Source organism: Nicotiana sylvestris, chromosome 2, assembly GCF_000393655.2.
Source record: "Nicotiana sylvestris chromosome 2, ASM39365v2, whole genome shotgun sequence".
Lineage (NCBI taxonomy): Eukaryota > Viridiplantae > Streptophyta > Magnoliopsida > Solanales > Solanaceae > Nicotiana > Nicotiana sylvestris.
The window spans coordinates 100,422,024-100,434,775 of NC_091058.1; positions in this window are offsets into that span (position 1 = coordinate 100,422,024).

Genomic DNA, 12,752 nt, shown 5'->3' on the forward strand with positions numbered 1-12,752 from the left:
GTGCTCCCTAGAAAGTGTCCCCTTCCAGTGTCAAGTCTTAGTGTATGTCTCATGTGTTCGTTTCTGATAATGTTTTAATTGGTACTTATGTTTTTTCTATTTTGAATCTGTGGATGTATTGGTAACATTGAAACTGTTCTCTTCTTAAGATCCAAAATATTAATGAAAGCTTCATCCTTTTGTTGTGTATACATTGCTCTTATGTTCTGTTTTTAGTCATGTTGTGTGCACACATGTTGCATGAGTTAACTAAGCTGGAATTCTTTTTGCTTAATGCTTGCTACTGATCTTTTTATGATGCCAAAAAGGGGGGAAATAATTGAGGGGGAATAGGATGAGGAAGAGATTCAAGGGGAATACAGGAAATGTGAATGTCATTCTGGTTCTTAGGGGGAACTTGAGTTATAAGTTTGTCATCATCAGAAATGGGGAAATTGATAGGTTATATGTGTATCCCTGTTATGTTTTGATGATCTAACAAACTTACTGTTAAGAACCAGATAAGGAACCTGATACACATCCTCAAGAACTTAAAGATCAACAATCTCCAATTGGGGACACAGTTCACTTTAGAGTCAAAGGAACAGCAAAGGGAACATATAACTACTAGTTCCCAAGGAGACTGTACAAGTCAACTGTCCCAGCTGTAAAGTTGCTGCCTGCACATGCTACAATACAGAAACAGTGCAACAGTCAACTTTATGGGCAATGCCCTTTACCTAACTTGCTTACATCATTAAAAGTAATGTCACAAATGAATTATTAACATCAAGAAAGGTAAAAACAAAGCACTTGCACATTCAAGAATTAATCAAGTATTCTCTCAAGTCATCTATCAATCTTGGAAGTGACTCTCAAGGGCATCAAGAACAAAGAACAACATAACAACGGACCAGTTCTTTGTATCGTGTTATCACATGTCCTTGGTTGTGTTGTACCTTTGTTAAAGCACCTTACTTGTAATTCCTACTTAGCTTAGTTAGAAGCATTGTGTAGGAAATCTTTGTAAATTATAAACCCGTATTTTTGTGTCTTGGCTAGAGTTAGTCAAGTTGTAAAGTCTTTGTAATAGAGTTATTACAAAGTGGCTTGTAATAGTGTTGTTACAAATTAGTGAGGGATTAATAGGTTAATTCCTAGGTTATAATAGTTTGTAATCTAAAGTTTGCTCAGTAGTGAAGTTGAAATCCTAAAGGGTAGGTCGTGGTTTTGACCCCGTGAGCTGGGAATTTTCCACATAAAACTCCATTGTGTCATTTACTTACTGCAATGTGCGTGTGTTTAGTGGAACTAATAGAGAACCTGGTTCTCTATATAGTTTTGTGGACCCTTAATTTCTATATTTTTTTTACTTTATCCACTATTTACTTATACCATCATATTTCTGATTAATAATACATGTATCAATCATGAACCAACTTGTGTGTCAGCAGCCATGAGGTACCCATCATTAATGTTACTAATTAGGTATAGCCCCATAACCGTGTTAATTATAATTCACCTAAGTAGTACTATTTTCTTAGAAATTTTCCAACTTGTATACCTGATATATAATTAAACTGGGGATACAGCTTCTCCAAGATATATATTTCCCTAGAAGTCCTTTAAGAACTCTTTATGTTATTTAATTACCAACATTAAAAAAAATCATATTTTCAGTACTAAACTACTCCTAATAATTATGCAAGAACTAGGTGTCGTCCTAGTACACAATGTAGTGTAGCTGGAAAAAAAAAATGCTCGTCTTTTTAATTAACCGACAAAACAACCCCTTAATGTGTTTAGTGGACCGAATCGATAAATCATATTTTTGCTTTGATATATTAATCAGGAAACTAATAAGAATAGAATATTTGCGTGTGTTTTGCAGGTGGATATATAGTGATGAGGTTGGTTTGAAGATGAGATAGAGAAGTTCACTGTGTGTAGTGTAGAGCATGATGTCTTCATTGTTATTGTTTGGTGTGAGAGGAAAGAGGCAAGGCGCAAGGGAAGAAAGTAGGTAGAAGACACTATGGGGAGTTTCATAAGTGTAATAATGCTGCCAGAATATGATTCATCAACTAGAATCCGGATCTTTGCTTAACTAGAAAGTTGACGTACTGTGTTAAAATATGTTTAATAGGTATATTTAGTGCGCGTTTGGACGTAAGAATCGTGAAATAAGAAAATGAACTTTTTTTTCAAGGGAAAATGGTATTTTAAAATTGGAGTTGTTGGGACATAATACAATTTGAAGCTATTTTTGAATTTATTTTAGTGATTTGAAGTGAAATTTTTGAAAAAATAACCTTTTTGAAATTTTTTAAATTTCCGAAAAAATTCGAAATTAAACTTTAATTGGGAGTTTGGACATAAGAATTGTAAAATTCAGAAAAAAGTGAAAACAAAATTCAAATGAAAATGGTATTTGAAAATTAGAGTTGTGTTTGGACATGAATATAATTTTGGGATGTTTTTGAATTTATTTGAGGGATCTAAAGTGAAAATTTTGAAAAATAAATTTTTGAAGGTTTTCAAATTTTCGAAAAAAAATTCAAAATTCACCTTCAAGTGAAAATTGAAAATTTTATGACCACACTAATTTAAAAAAAAAGTGAAATTTTTATAGCCAAACAGGCCTAAGTGAATTTGAATTTTTTATGGGCAAACACCAATTTCAGAAAAAAAGTAAAAAATAATTATAGCCAAACGGGCCCTTAATTGTTATGTAATTTTACTTTATTTTATAATCACTAAAGTTATTAATTTAGTTTAAACATCTTAGTACAGGTAAGTATTTAATTTGCTTAATATATGAGTGGCTGCGTGTGTATTCATGTAGTGGGACCCATACTAATTCAGCTGTATGCTTACAAACAGATATAATAATGCATTGTCGGCTAAGGTGATGAGAAGTTAGGTCACCCGTTAAACATGATTTGATCTTACTTTTATTACATCGATCTCCCATTCTTGGTTGTGTTTAGATTATTCATTTAACATGTTTGGTTTGGAATTATTCCCCAATAAGGCATGGGATGGTCCCTCAAAACCAGTCATCGGTCACCAAGGTGTGGTGCACCCAGTTTTTTTCCACAATCTACATTCTCTTGAGTTTATCTACTTAACTTCATTATTCTTTTTTCAATATTTGACAATAACAAAAAGTGACATGTCTCTTTTTTTCCATTTACACAATTCTAATGTGTTCGAGTTCTTTCCGCCACCTCTCTTGTTGTCCTAGTCAATTTGTTTTGTCAACTTTGCATTTTACATGCAGCAGCCAGCAGGTAGGCATGCCTTATTCTAATTAAACCAACCAATTTCGATCAAAACTAAAATAATTAATCAAATGGCCATTTTCGATACAAACTACAACTTCTTCATTAAGGAAAAGAAAGTGTATGCATGAAGTCAAGGAAAGACATCTGAAACTGGTCCTAGTTGTGTTTACTAATACAATTCTTTTGTTTCTTCACGAGCTGTATATTAGGTAACTGAAATTTACATGTGGAAATTAAAAGAGTAATACTCCCTCCATTTTATTTTGTTGACACTATTGACCCGTCACAGAAAATAAAAGTCAATTTGACCGTGTACCACACTGTTTGTGATTGAAGAATATATTAAAGTATTTGTTAAAATAGTTAATTTAATAACGAAAACATATCATCAAACTGTAAAACTCGACTGGTAAGTGAATTTAGACTCGAGAAAATTGTATGAAATACAGTCACACCGCATCTCTATATAACAGTCGTGTCAGTATATTGTATTTGTAAAATAATTTTGTAGAAAATAAAATAACATATAAACAGAAATATAAACGGAACAAAAGTTAATCTGAGCCCATTGAATTCACAGTGTTTCCTTAAGGAATTTAACCCCTCCTAGTGCCCAAGGTTGTGGATTATTTCCTCTTAGGATAGAACGAATTACACACTGGTATAGTGGTACTTCAAACCTCAGTGTTTCAGCGAACACAAAGTTCGGTAGCAAATCACACTTACTGTTGCTTTATTTGAAGTTAAAACAATGCAGAAGAAAGGAGGAGAACCCAGAAAATCGTATGAAAAATATGAGAGAATGGACTGGTATTTATAGCCAGAGGAGCAACTCTTGAGAATGACTGTTTATATAAAACGGCCATAACATAAATGGCTATTTACACAACAATAAACCGGGAATAGAAGAGAGAGGTTAATTTTCAGTTACAAAACCGAAAAACTGAAAATAGATAACGGAAAAAAATGTTTAATATTTCCTTTGGATTTAATATTAATATTCCGTTGGATTTCTGTTAATATTTGCTATTAACAAATAAATTTGATCCAAAAAATTAATCAATCAATCAATTGACCAAATCCGAAGCCGAAGCCTAGCAGAGCCGAGCCGAGCGAGCGACGACGACGGCGCGAGGCTTGCCTTCTTCTTAACTCTTTAAGAGCTAGAAAAAGTGCAATTGTATATATACCCATCAAAAACCTTTTCCTCTTCCAATATGGGACAATGTCCCTTTGTCAAGAAGGGAATCTCAAATGAAACTCAAATATTTCATTTTCCCTCCATTTCCCATTCACCCTCTTTTAAGCCTAATTTAGCGTAAAACCTCAACAATCCCTCACATGATTGGGGAATGGCTATATCACGGAAATATGCATGAAAAACTGTGTGATTCGCAAGCAAGGATTAATTGCATCTGGATAAGTAGGTTTCCCTTTGAACTTTCCGTAGTGAACTTATGTCGAATATACTCGGTCAATCGGTATATTTGATATCTTTGAACCGGTAAACTTTGGTGTATACCTAGACAACCATAAGTCACACAACCAACCCTTAACCGTCTTTGGTTCTCATTGTTGTGTTTGTTTCAGCCATGAATACCGCCTCGTTTCATAAGTGCGTAGAGAACTGGCCTTACAAAATTCTCCTTGAAGCTGCTAACACTTCACACTTACATAGGTAATTCCTAAACGTATCATCCCGTAGATACACTATTTGACATATCTCGTATCGAATTCAGAAATCATTAAAAAGCCTTAATGCTTTATCCTTGGTACTGAACATTGTCTCATTACGAGAATAGACCAAAATTTTAGTTGACAATGTTGCACTGTCATTAATGACTTTGTTTGATCTCTTTGAACCTAGATATCGGGATCTCCAGTCTTCTAGGTAGAGTTACCACCATAATGACTTGTTCTTGGCCATAGTCCCATTCCCCTTGATTATTTCTCAACTACCTCCCTAGTTAAGCCTTTTGTAAGTGGATCCGACACATTATCGCTTTACTTTACATAGTTAATCGTGATAATTCCTCTAGAGAGTAATTGCCTAACGGTTTTATGTCTTCGTCGTATATGATGAGATTTCCGTTATACATAACGCTCCTAGCCCTTCCAATTGCCGCTTGACTATCGCAATGTATGCATATTGGTGCCAACAGTTTGGTCCAAAATGGAATGTCTACCAAGAAATTCTGGAGCCATTCAGCTTCTTCACCTGCTTTATCTAAGGCTATGAATTCAGCCTCCATTGTAGAGCGGGCAATACAAGCTTGTTTGGACGACTTCCAAGATACCGCTCCTCCACCAATAGTGAATTCATATCCACTTATGGACTTACAATCAGTTGAATCGGTGATCCTATTTGCATCACAGTATCCCTCAATCACCGCAGGACATTTACTGTAGTGCAAAGCAAAGCCCCGAGTATGTTCTAAATATCCCAAACTCGTTTCATTGCCATCCAATGAGATTGACCTGGATTGCTCATGTCTCGACTCAATTTACTTATATAGCACAAGCTATATCTGGTCGTGTACAATTCATGATATACATTAAGTATCCCAACACACGAGCATAATCCAATTGTGATATGATTTGGCCTTTGTTCTTTACTAATGCAAGATTCACGTCAATTGGAGTCTTTGCAACTTTAAACTCTAAGTGCTTGAATTTTTCAAGTACTGTCTTAATATAATGAGATTATGACAATGTCAGACCTTGAGGAGTCTTATGGATCTTAATTCCCAGAATTAAATCAGCAACTCCCAAGTTGTGATGACCTTTCAGGTCATCACTTGTTTTAGAAATAAATTATGTATTCTGAGGCCTTAAAACCTCCTTTTTACCTTACCTAGATTTGCGTGCATGGTCTGGACATAAATCCGGAAAGCTTTTATGTGAAAATATGAGAAATAGAAATTTCTAGAGTTAAAATTTGATTATGGTTGACCTTGATTAACATTTTAGCAAATAGACTCGGATCTGTGTTCCGACAATCCCGGGAGGTCCGCAGTAAAATATAGGACTTCGGCGTATGCCCGAAAAGGAATTCTGAGGTCCCAAGCCTTAGAAATCAATTTTTGAAAGAAATTATTTTGCTAAATTATTTATGAAATAAAGAAAAAAATTAATGTTTGAAACCATTGGTATCGGGCCCGTATTTTGGTTTTGGAATCCGGTACAAATTTGTTAAAGTATTTAAATGATAACTATGAATTTGGTGAAAAATGGAGTTTACTTGACGTGATTTGGACCTCCGATCGAAGAGTTATGAACTTTAAGTGTTCTTGATGAAAATGACGAGTTTTGAGATTTAATTCATAGTTTTACATGTTATTTTCATGATTTAATTGCACGAGCAAGTCCGTATAATATTTTTGGGTTAGTGTACATGTTTGATTTGGAGCCCCGAGGGCTCGGGTGAGTTTTGGATAGGCCACGGAGTGAAATTTGGACTTAGGAAGTTGCAAGTTTTTAACTCGTATGTTGCAGGCCTGCAGGCTTCGCAAATGCGAGCCTGCAAATGCGAAATTTCATCGCAAATGCGAAGACGACCAGAGCTGCCTTGGGTCGCAAATGCGACGTGTTTATCGCAAAAGCGATGTCGCAAATACGAATTTTCCTTCGCAGATGCGAAAACCCCTGAAATCCCTAGTCGTCGCAAATGCGACAATTCCATTGCAAAAGCAAGTTCGCAATTGCGAACATTAATCGCAAATGCGATGATACCAGGCTTCTGAAGGGTTCTCAATTGCGAACCCTGGTCGCAATTGCGACATCTGCGACCTGCAAATTCATAACTTAGCCGAAAATCTTTCATTTCTCGAACCCTTTGAAAACCAAAACACTCTTGGGCGATTTTTTAAAGACAAGTACTCTTCCAAATCGATTGTAAGTCATTTCTAACTTGTTTTTATTAGTTTTTAACATCTTTTCTCAGGATTTCAACTCAAAATCAAAGGTTTTCATGGGGGAAATTGGGTGTTTTGGATAGAACTAGGTTTTTTAAATTTTGGGAATTTGAACCTTGATTTGAGGTTCGATTTCAAAACAAATTATATATTTGGGTTCGTAGGGGAATGAGTAATCAGATTTTGGTTCGAACCTCGGGTTTTGACCATGTGGGCCCAGGGGCGATTTTTGACTTTTTGGGAAAAACTTTAGAAAACCTATTTTCATGCATTGGAATTGATTCATTTAGCATTTATTGATATAGTTAAGTAACTTGTGGCTAGATACGACCAAATTGGTGGTGGAATCATGAGGTAAAGCGATAATTGAGGCTTGAATTGTGTTCGTGGCATCAAGGTAAGTGTTTGGTCTAACCTTAGCTTGAAGTATTAGGAGTTGTGTCTTATTTGCTATGTGTTAACTGTGGAGTACAACATATAGGCATGGTGACGAGTATCTATACGTCGGTATCAAGCATGCCCATGAGTCTTGTATGTTAATTTTTATGACTCCATTGTGGTTTATTTGTGCTTCATATGAGAATTATATTATTGTTCCCTTGCCGGGATGTTGTTGTGATATTATTGTTCCCTTGTCGGGATGTTGTTATAATATTATTGTTTCCTTGTCGGGATGTTGTATTATATTATTGTTCCCTTGCCGGGATATTGTTGTTACATTATTATTCCCTTGCCGGGATGTTGTTGTTATACTATTGTTCCCTTGCTGGGATTCTTTTATGATTGGTGTTGATATATGAAATGGGAGCGTGTTGCACGCCTGCAACGGTAATATATGAAATGGGAGCGGGTTGTACGCCTACAATGGTAATATATCAAATGGGAGCAGGTTGTACGCCTGCAATAGTACTATATGAAATGGGAGAATGTTGCACGCCTGCAATAGTACTATTTGAAATGGGATCGGGTTGCACACCTGCAACGGTATTACATGTGTACTTGTCTTTCTTATTTCCTTATCTTTTGCTGGTAGTTGATTATGGCGTTCCTTACATTTCTCTACTTTTATTCTATTGTTATCTGTTACTCCCCGCAACATGTTTCCCCTACCCAATGTTAGCTATAATTATCTGCTTTTGGTTCTGATGTATATGATTTAACTGCACAGTTTTATTTGGTAGTCTGGTCCTAGCCTCGTCACTACTTTGCCGAGGTTAGGCTAGGCACTTACCAGCACATGAGGTCTATAGTACTAATACTATACTCTGCACTGTGTGCATATACTGATACCGGAGCATTTGGACCGCAGTGAGGGTGTTGTCTTCAGTCCATTCAAGCGACCCGAGGTAGTTATGCAGACGTTTGTAGGCCTTGGCGTCCCCTCCTATCACTTCTCTTTCTGTTTTTTCATATTCAGAAACAGAATTGTGTAATTTCATTCAGACCTTATTTGTAGTATTCTTAGAGAGTCCGTGACTTGTGACACCAAATTCAGGGTAGTATTGTACTTCAAATTATGTAGCAGTGTTTGGTTGATTTATTAAGTTTTCGTCTTCCACATTTCTAGTTATTTAATTTATTCCGCTATTTAATCACTTATTATTTTAAATTGTTGAACATGTTTAATAAAATGGTAATGATTTTATAATATTCGACTTGCCTAGCTTCCATGAGTAGGTGCCATCACGACTCCCGAGGGTGGAATATCCGGGTCGTGACAAGTTAGAATCAGAGCTATAGGTTACATAAGTCTCACAATTCACGGACAAGCTTAGTAGAGTCTGAGGGATCGGTACGGATACGTCTGTATTTATCCTCAGAGGCTACAGAGTTAGGAAAAACTTCACATCTATTCTTTCCTGTCGTGCAGTTTGGTTTCTCAATGCTAATTGAATTTCTACTCTGTTCTTTCGCAAATGGAGAGAACACGTGCTTCCTCATCCATTGATCAGCAGCCCGAGCCCCCAGCAGTAGCTCCCACGAGGGGTAGAGGGCGAGGCCGAGGCCATGCTAGAGGTCGAGGTAAGGGCAGAGCTCAGCCTAGAGCAGAAACACCAGCGGCGGAGCCTCAAGTTGAGTTTGATGATGAGGTTCCGGCCCAGGCAGATCCAGTGGGCCTAGCTAGGTCCCAGAGGGGTTCATTGCTACCCCAGTACACCAGGATGCTCTGGTCCGTCTAGTGGGCCTTATGGAGAGTGTCACCCGGGCAGGCTTGCTTCCTGTATCACCAGCCGTCTCTCAGGCTGGAGGAGGAGCCCAGACTCCTGCTGCTTGCACTCTGGAGCAGATGGCTCCCCAGTTTCAAACTCCAGCAGCTCATCCAGTTGGAGCAGTTCAGCTGGGTGAGGTAGCTCAAACCGGTGATAGAGCAGCTATGTCTACCGATACCTAGTGGATATTGGACAGGTTCCCCCAAGCTCTTCACTACCACTTTTAGCGGTGCATCTTCTGAGGATCCCTAGGATTATTTGGACAGCTGTCATGAGGTTCTCAAGAACATGGGGATAGTGGAGACCAATGGGGTCGACTTTGCTACTTTTCGCTTATCTGGATCCACCAAGACTTGGTGGAGGGATTATTGTTTGGCTAGACTAGTTGGGTCACCAACTTTGACTTGGGATTAGTTTTCTCAGCTGTTTTTGGAGAAGTTTCTTCCTATCACTCAGAAGAAGAACTATCGGAGGCAGTTCGAGCGTCTTCAGCAGGGTTCTATGACTGTTAGTCTGTACGAGACCAAGTTTATTGATTTGTCCCGTCATGCCCTACTTATACTTACCACTAAGAGAGAGAGAGAGTGAGGAGGTTCATTGAGGGACTCATTCAGCCTATTTGACTTCAGATGGCTAAGGAGACGGGGAGCGAGATTTTTTTCCAGGAGGCGGTCAATGTGGCCAGGAGAGTTGAGATGGTTTTGTCGCAGGGAGGTAGTCAGGGGTCTGAGAAGAGGCCTCATCATTCAGGCAGATTCAGTAGTGCCTCGTCTGGAGGCAGGGATTCGTATATTAGAGGCCATCCTCCTAGGCCTTTTCAGTTAGCACTTCAGGTTTCTCACGGTGCTTCAGGTGGCCGTAGTTCTCATATGTAGTATTCTGATCAGCAGTCCTACAGTGCACCACCAGCTCTAATCAGTGCACTGCCGCTTGAGAGTTTTTAGGGTCGTCAGCTCCAGCAGCCGAGGGCTTGTTTTACTTGTGGCAACACGAGGCACATTGCTAGATATTACCCTCGAGCACCGAATAGTTCTCAGCACTAGGGTTCCCGTGTCATAGTTCAGGCACCGAGTGTTCCACCGTCTGCCCAGCCAACTAGAGATGGGGGTAAAGGTGCTAGAGGTAGAGGTAGAGGTATTAGAGGTGGAGTTCAGGCCGCTAGAGGTAGAGGCCAGCCAGCAACAGGCCATTCCAGAAATGTAGTTTAGAGTGGTGGGGCCCAGCCCCGATGTTATGCTCTTCCAGCCAGACCTGAGGCTGAGGCCTCCGATGCAGTTATCACAGGTACTGTTTTGGTTTGTAGTAGAGATGCTTCAGTTCTATTTGATCTAGGATCTACGTACTCCTATATGTCATCTTATTTTGCACCGTATCTAGTCATGCCTAGTGATTCCTGAATACTCCTATATATGTGTCTACACCACTGGGTGATTCTATTGTGGTAGATCGTGTCCATCGTTCATGTATAGTTGTGATTGGGGGTCTGTAGACTCGTGTAGATTTGTTACTTTTGGACATGGTCGATTTTGATGTCATATTGGGGATGGACTGGTTATCACCATACCACACTATCTTGGACTGTCATGCAAAAACTGTGACCTTAGCCTTGCCGAGATTACCCCGTTTAGAGTGGAGAGGGACTCCTAGTCATTCTACCCGTAGTGTTATCTCATATATGAAGGCTTGTGTATGGTCAAGAAGGGGTGTTTGGCTTCTTTGGCATATGTTCGTGACTCTAGTAACGAGGTTCCTTCTATTTATTTTGTGCCTGTTTTTCGTGAGTTTCTTGAGGTATTTCCTTCAGACCTGCCGGGTATGCCACCCAACAGGGATATTGACTTCTGCGTTGATTTGGCTTTGGGCACCTAGCCCATTTCTATTCCGTCATATCGTATGGCCCCGCCCGAGTTGAAAGAATTGAAGGAGCAGTTGCAAGAATTGCTTGAGAAGGGCTTCATTAGACCTAGTGTCTCGCCTTGGGGTGCGCCAGTGTTGTTTGTTAAGAAAAAGATGGATCGATGAGAATGTGTATAGATTACCGGCAGTTGAACAAGGTTACAATCAAGAATAAGTATCCATTACCGAGGATTGATGATTTGTTTGATCAGCTTCAGGGTGCTAAGGTATTTTCGAAGATTGACTTGAGATCTGGCTACCATCAGTAGAGGATTAGGGCATCTGATGTCCCTAAGACATCTTTCCGCACTCGGTACGGGCATTATGAGTTCTTGGTGATGTCATTCGGGTTGACAAATGCCCCAATAGTTTTTTTAGATTTGATGAACCGAGTATTCCGGCCTTACTTGGATTCGTTCGTGATAGTCTTCATTGATAATATTTTGATCTAGTCCCGCAGCCGGAGGAGTATGAGCAGCATATGAGAGTGGTCCTCCAGACTTTGAGAGATAGTCAGTTGTATGCAAAGTTTTCGAAGTGTGAGTTCTTGTTGAGTTCAGTTGCTTTCTTGGTCATGTTGTATCAGTAGAGGGTATTCAGGTAGATCCGAAGAAGATAGAGGCAGTCAAGAACTGGCCTAGACCAACATCAGCTACAGAGATCTGGAGTTTCTTGGGTTTGGCAGGCTATTATCATCGGTTTGTGGAGGGGTTTTCATCTATTGCATCCCTAATGACTAGGTTGACCCAGAAGGGTGCCCAGTTCAGGTGGTCGGACGAGTGTGAGGCGAGCTTTCAGAAGCTCAAGACAGCTTTGACTACGGCACCAGTGTTGGTTTTGCCCATAGGTTCAGGGCCATATACAGTTTATTGTGATGCATCTCGTATTGGACTTGGTGTGGTATTGATGCAGGATGGAAAGGTTATTGCATATGTTTCGCGTCAATTGAAGATTCATGAGAAGAACTATCCGGTCCATGATTTGGAGTTAGCATCCATTGTTTACACGTTGAGGATTTGGAGGCATTATCTGTATGGCGTGGCATGTGAGGTGTTCACGGATCACAAGAGCCTTCAGTATTTGTTCAAGCAGAAGGAGCTAAATTTGAGGCAGAGAAAGTGGTTGGAGCTATTAAAGGACTATGATATCACCATCTTATATCATCCGGGAAAGGCCAATGTGGTGGCCGATGCTTTGAGTAGGAAGTCATCTAGTATGGGCAGTCTTGCGTATATTCTAGTCGGTGAGAGACCGCTTGCTTTGGATGTTCATGCTTTGGCCAATCAGTTCATGAGGTTGGATGTTTTTGAGCCCAGCCGTGTGTTAGCTTGCACAGTCACTCGTTCTTCATTATTGGAGCGTATTCGAGATTAGCAGTATGATGATCCTCATTTGCGTGTCCTTAGAGACACGGTGCAGCACAGAGGTGCCAAGCAGGTGACATTAGGAGATGATGGAGTTTTGAG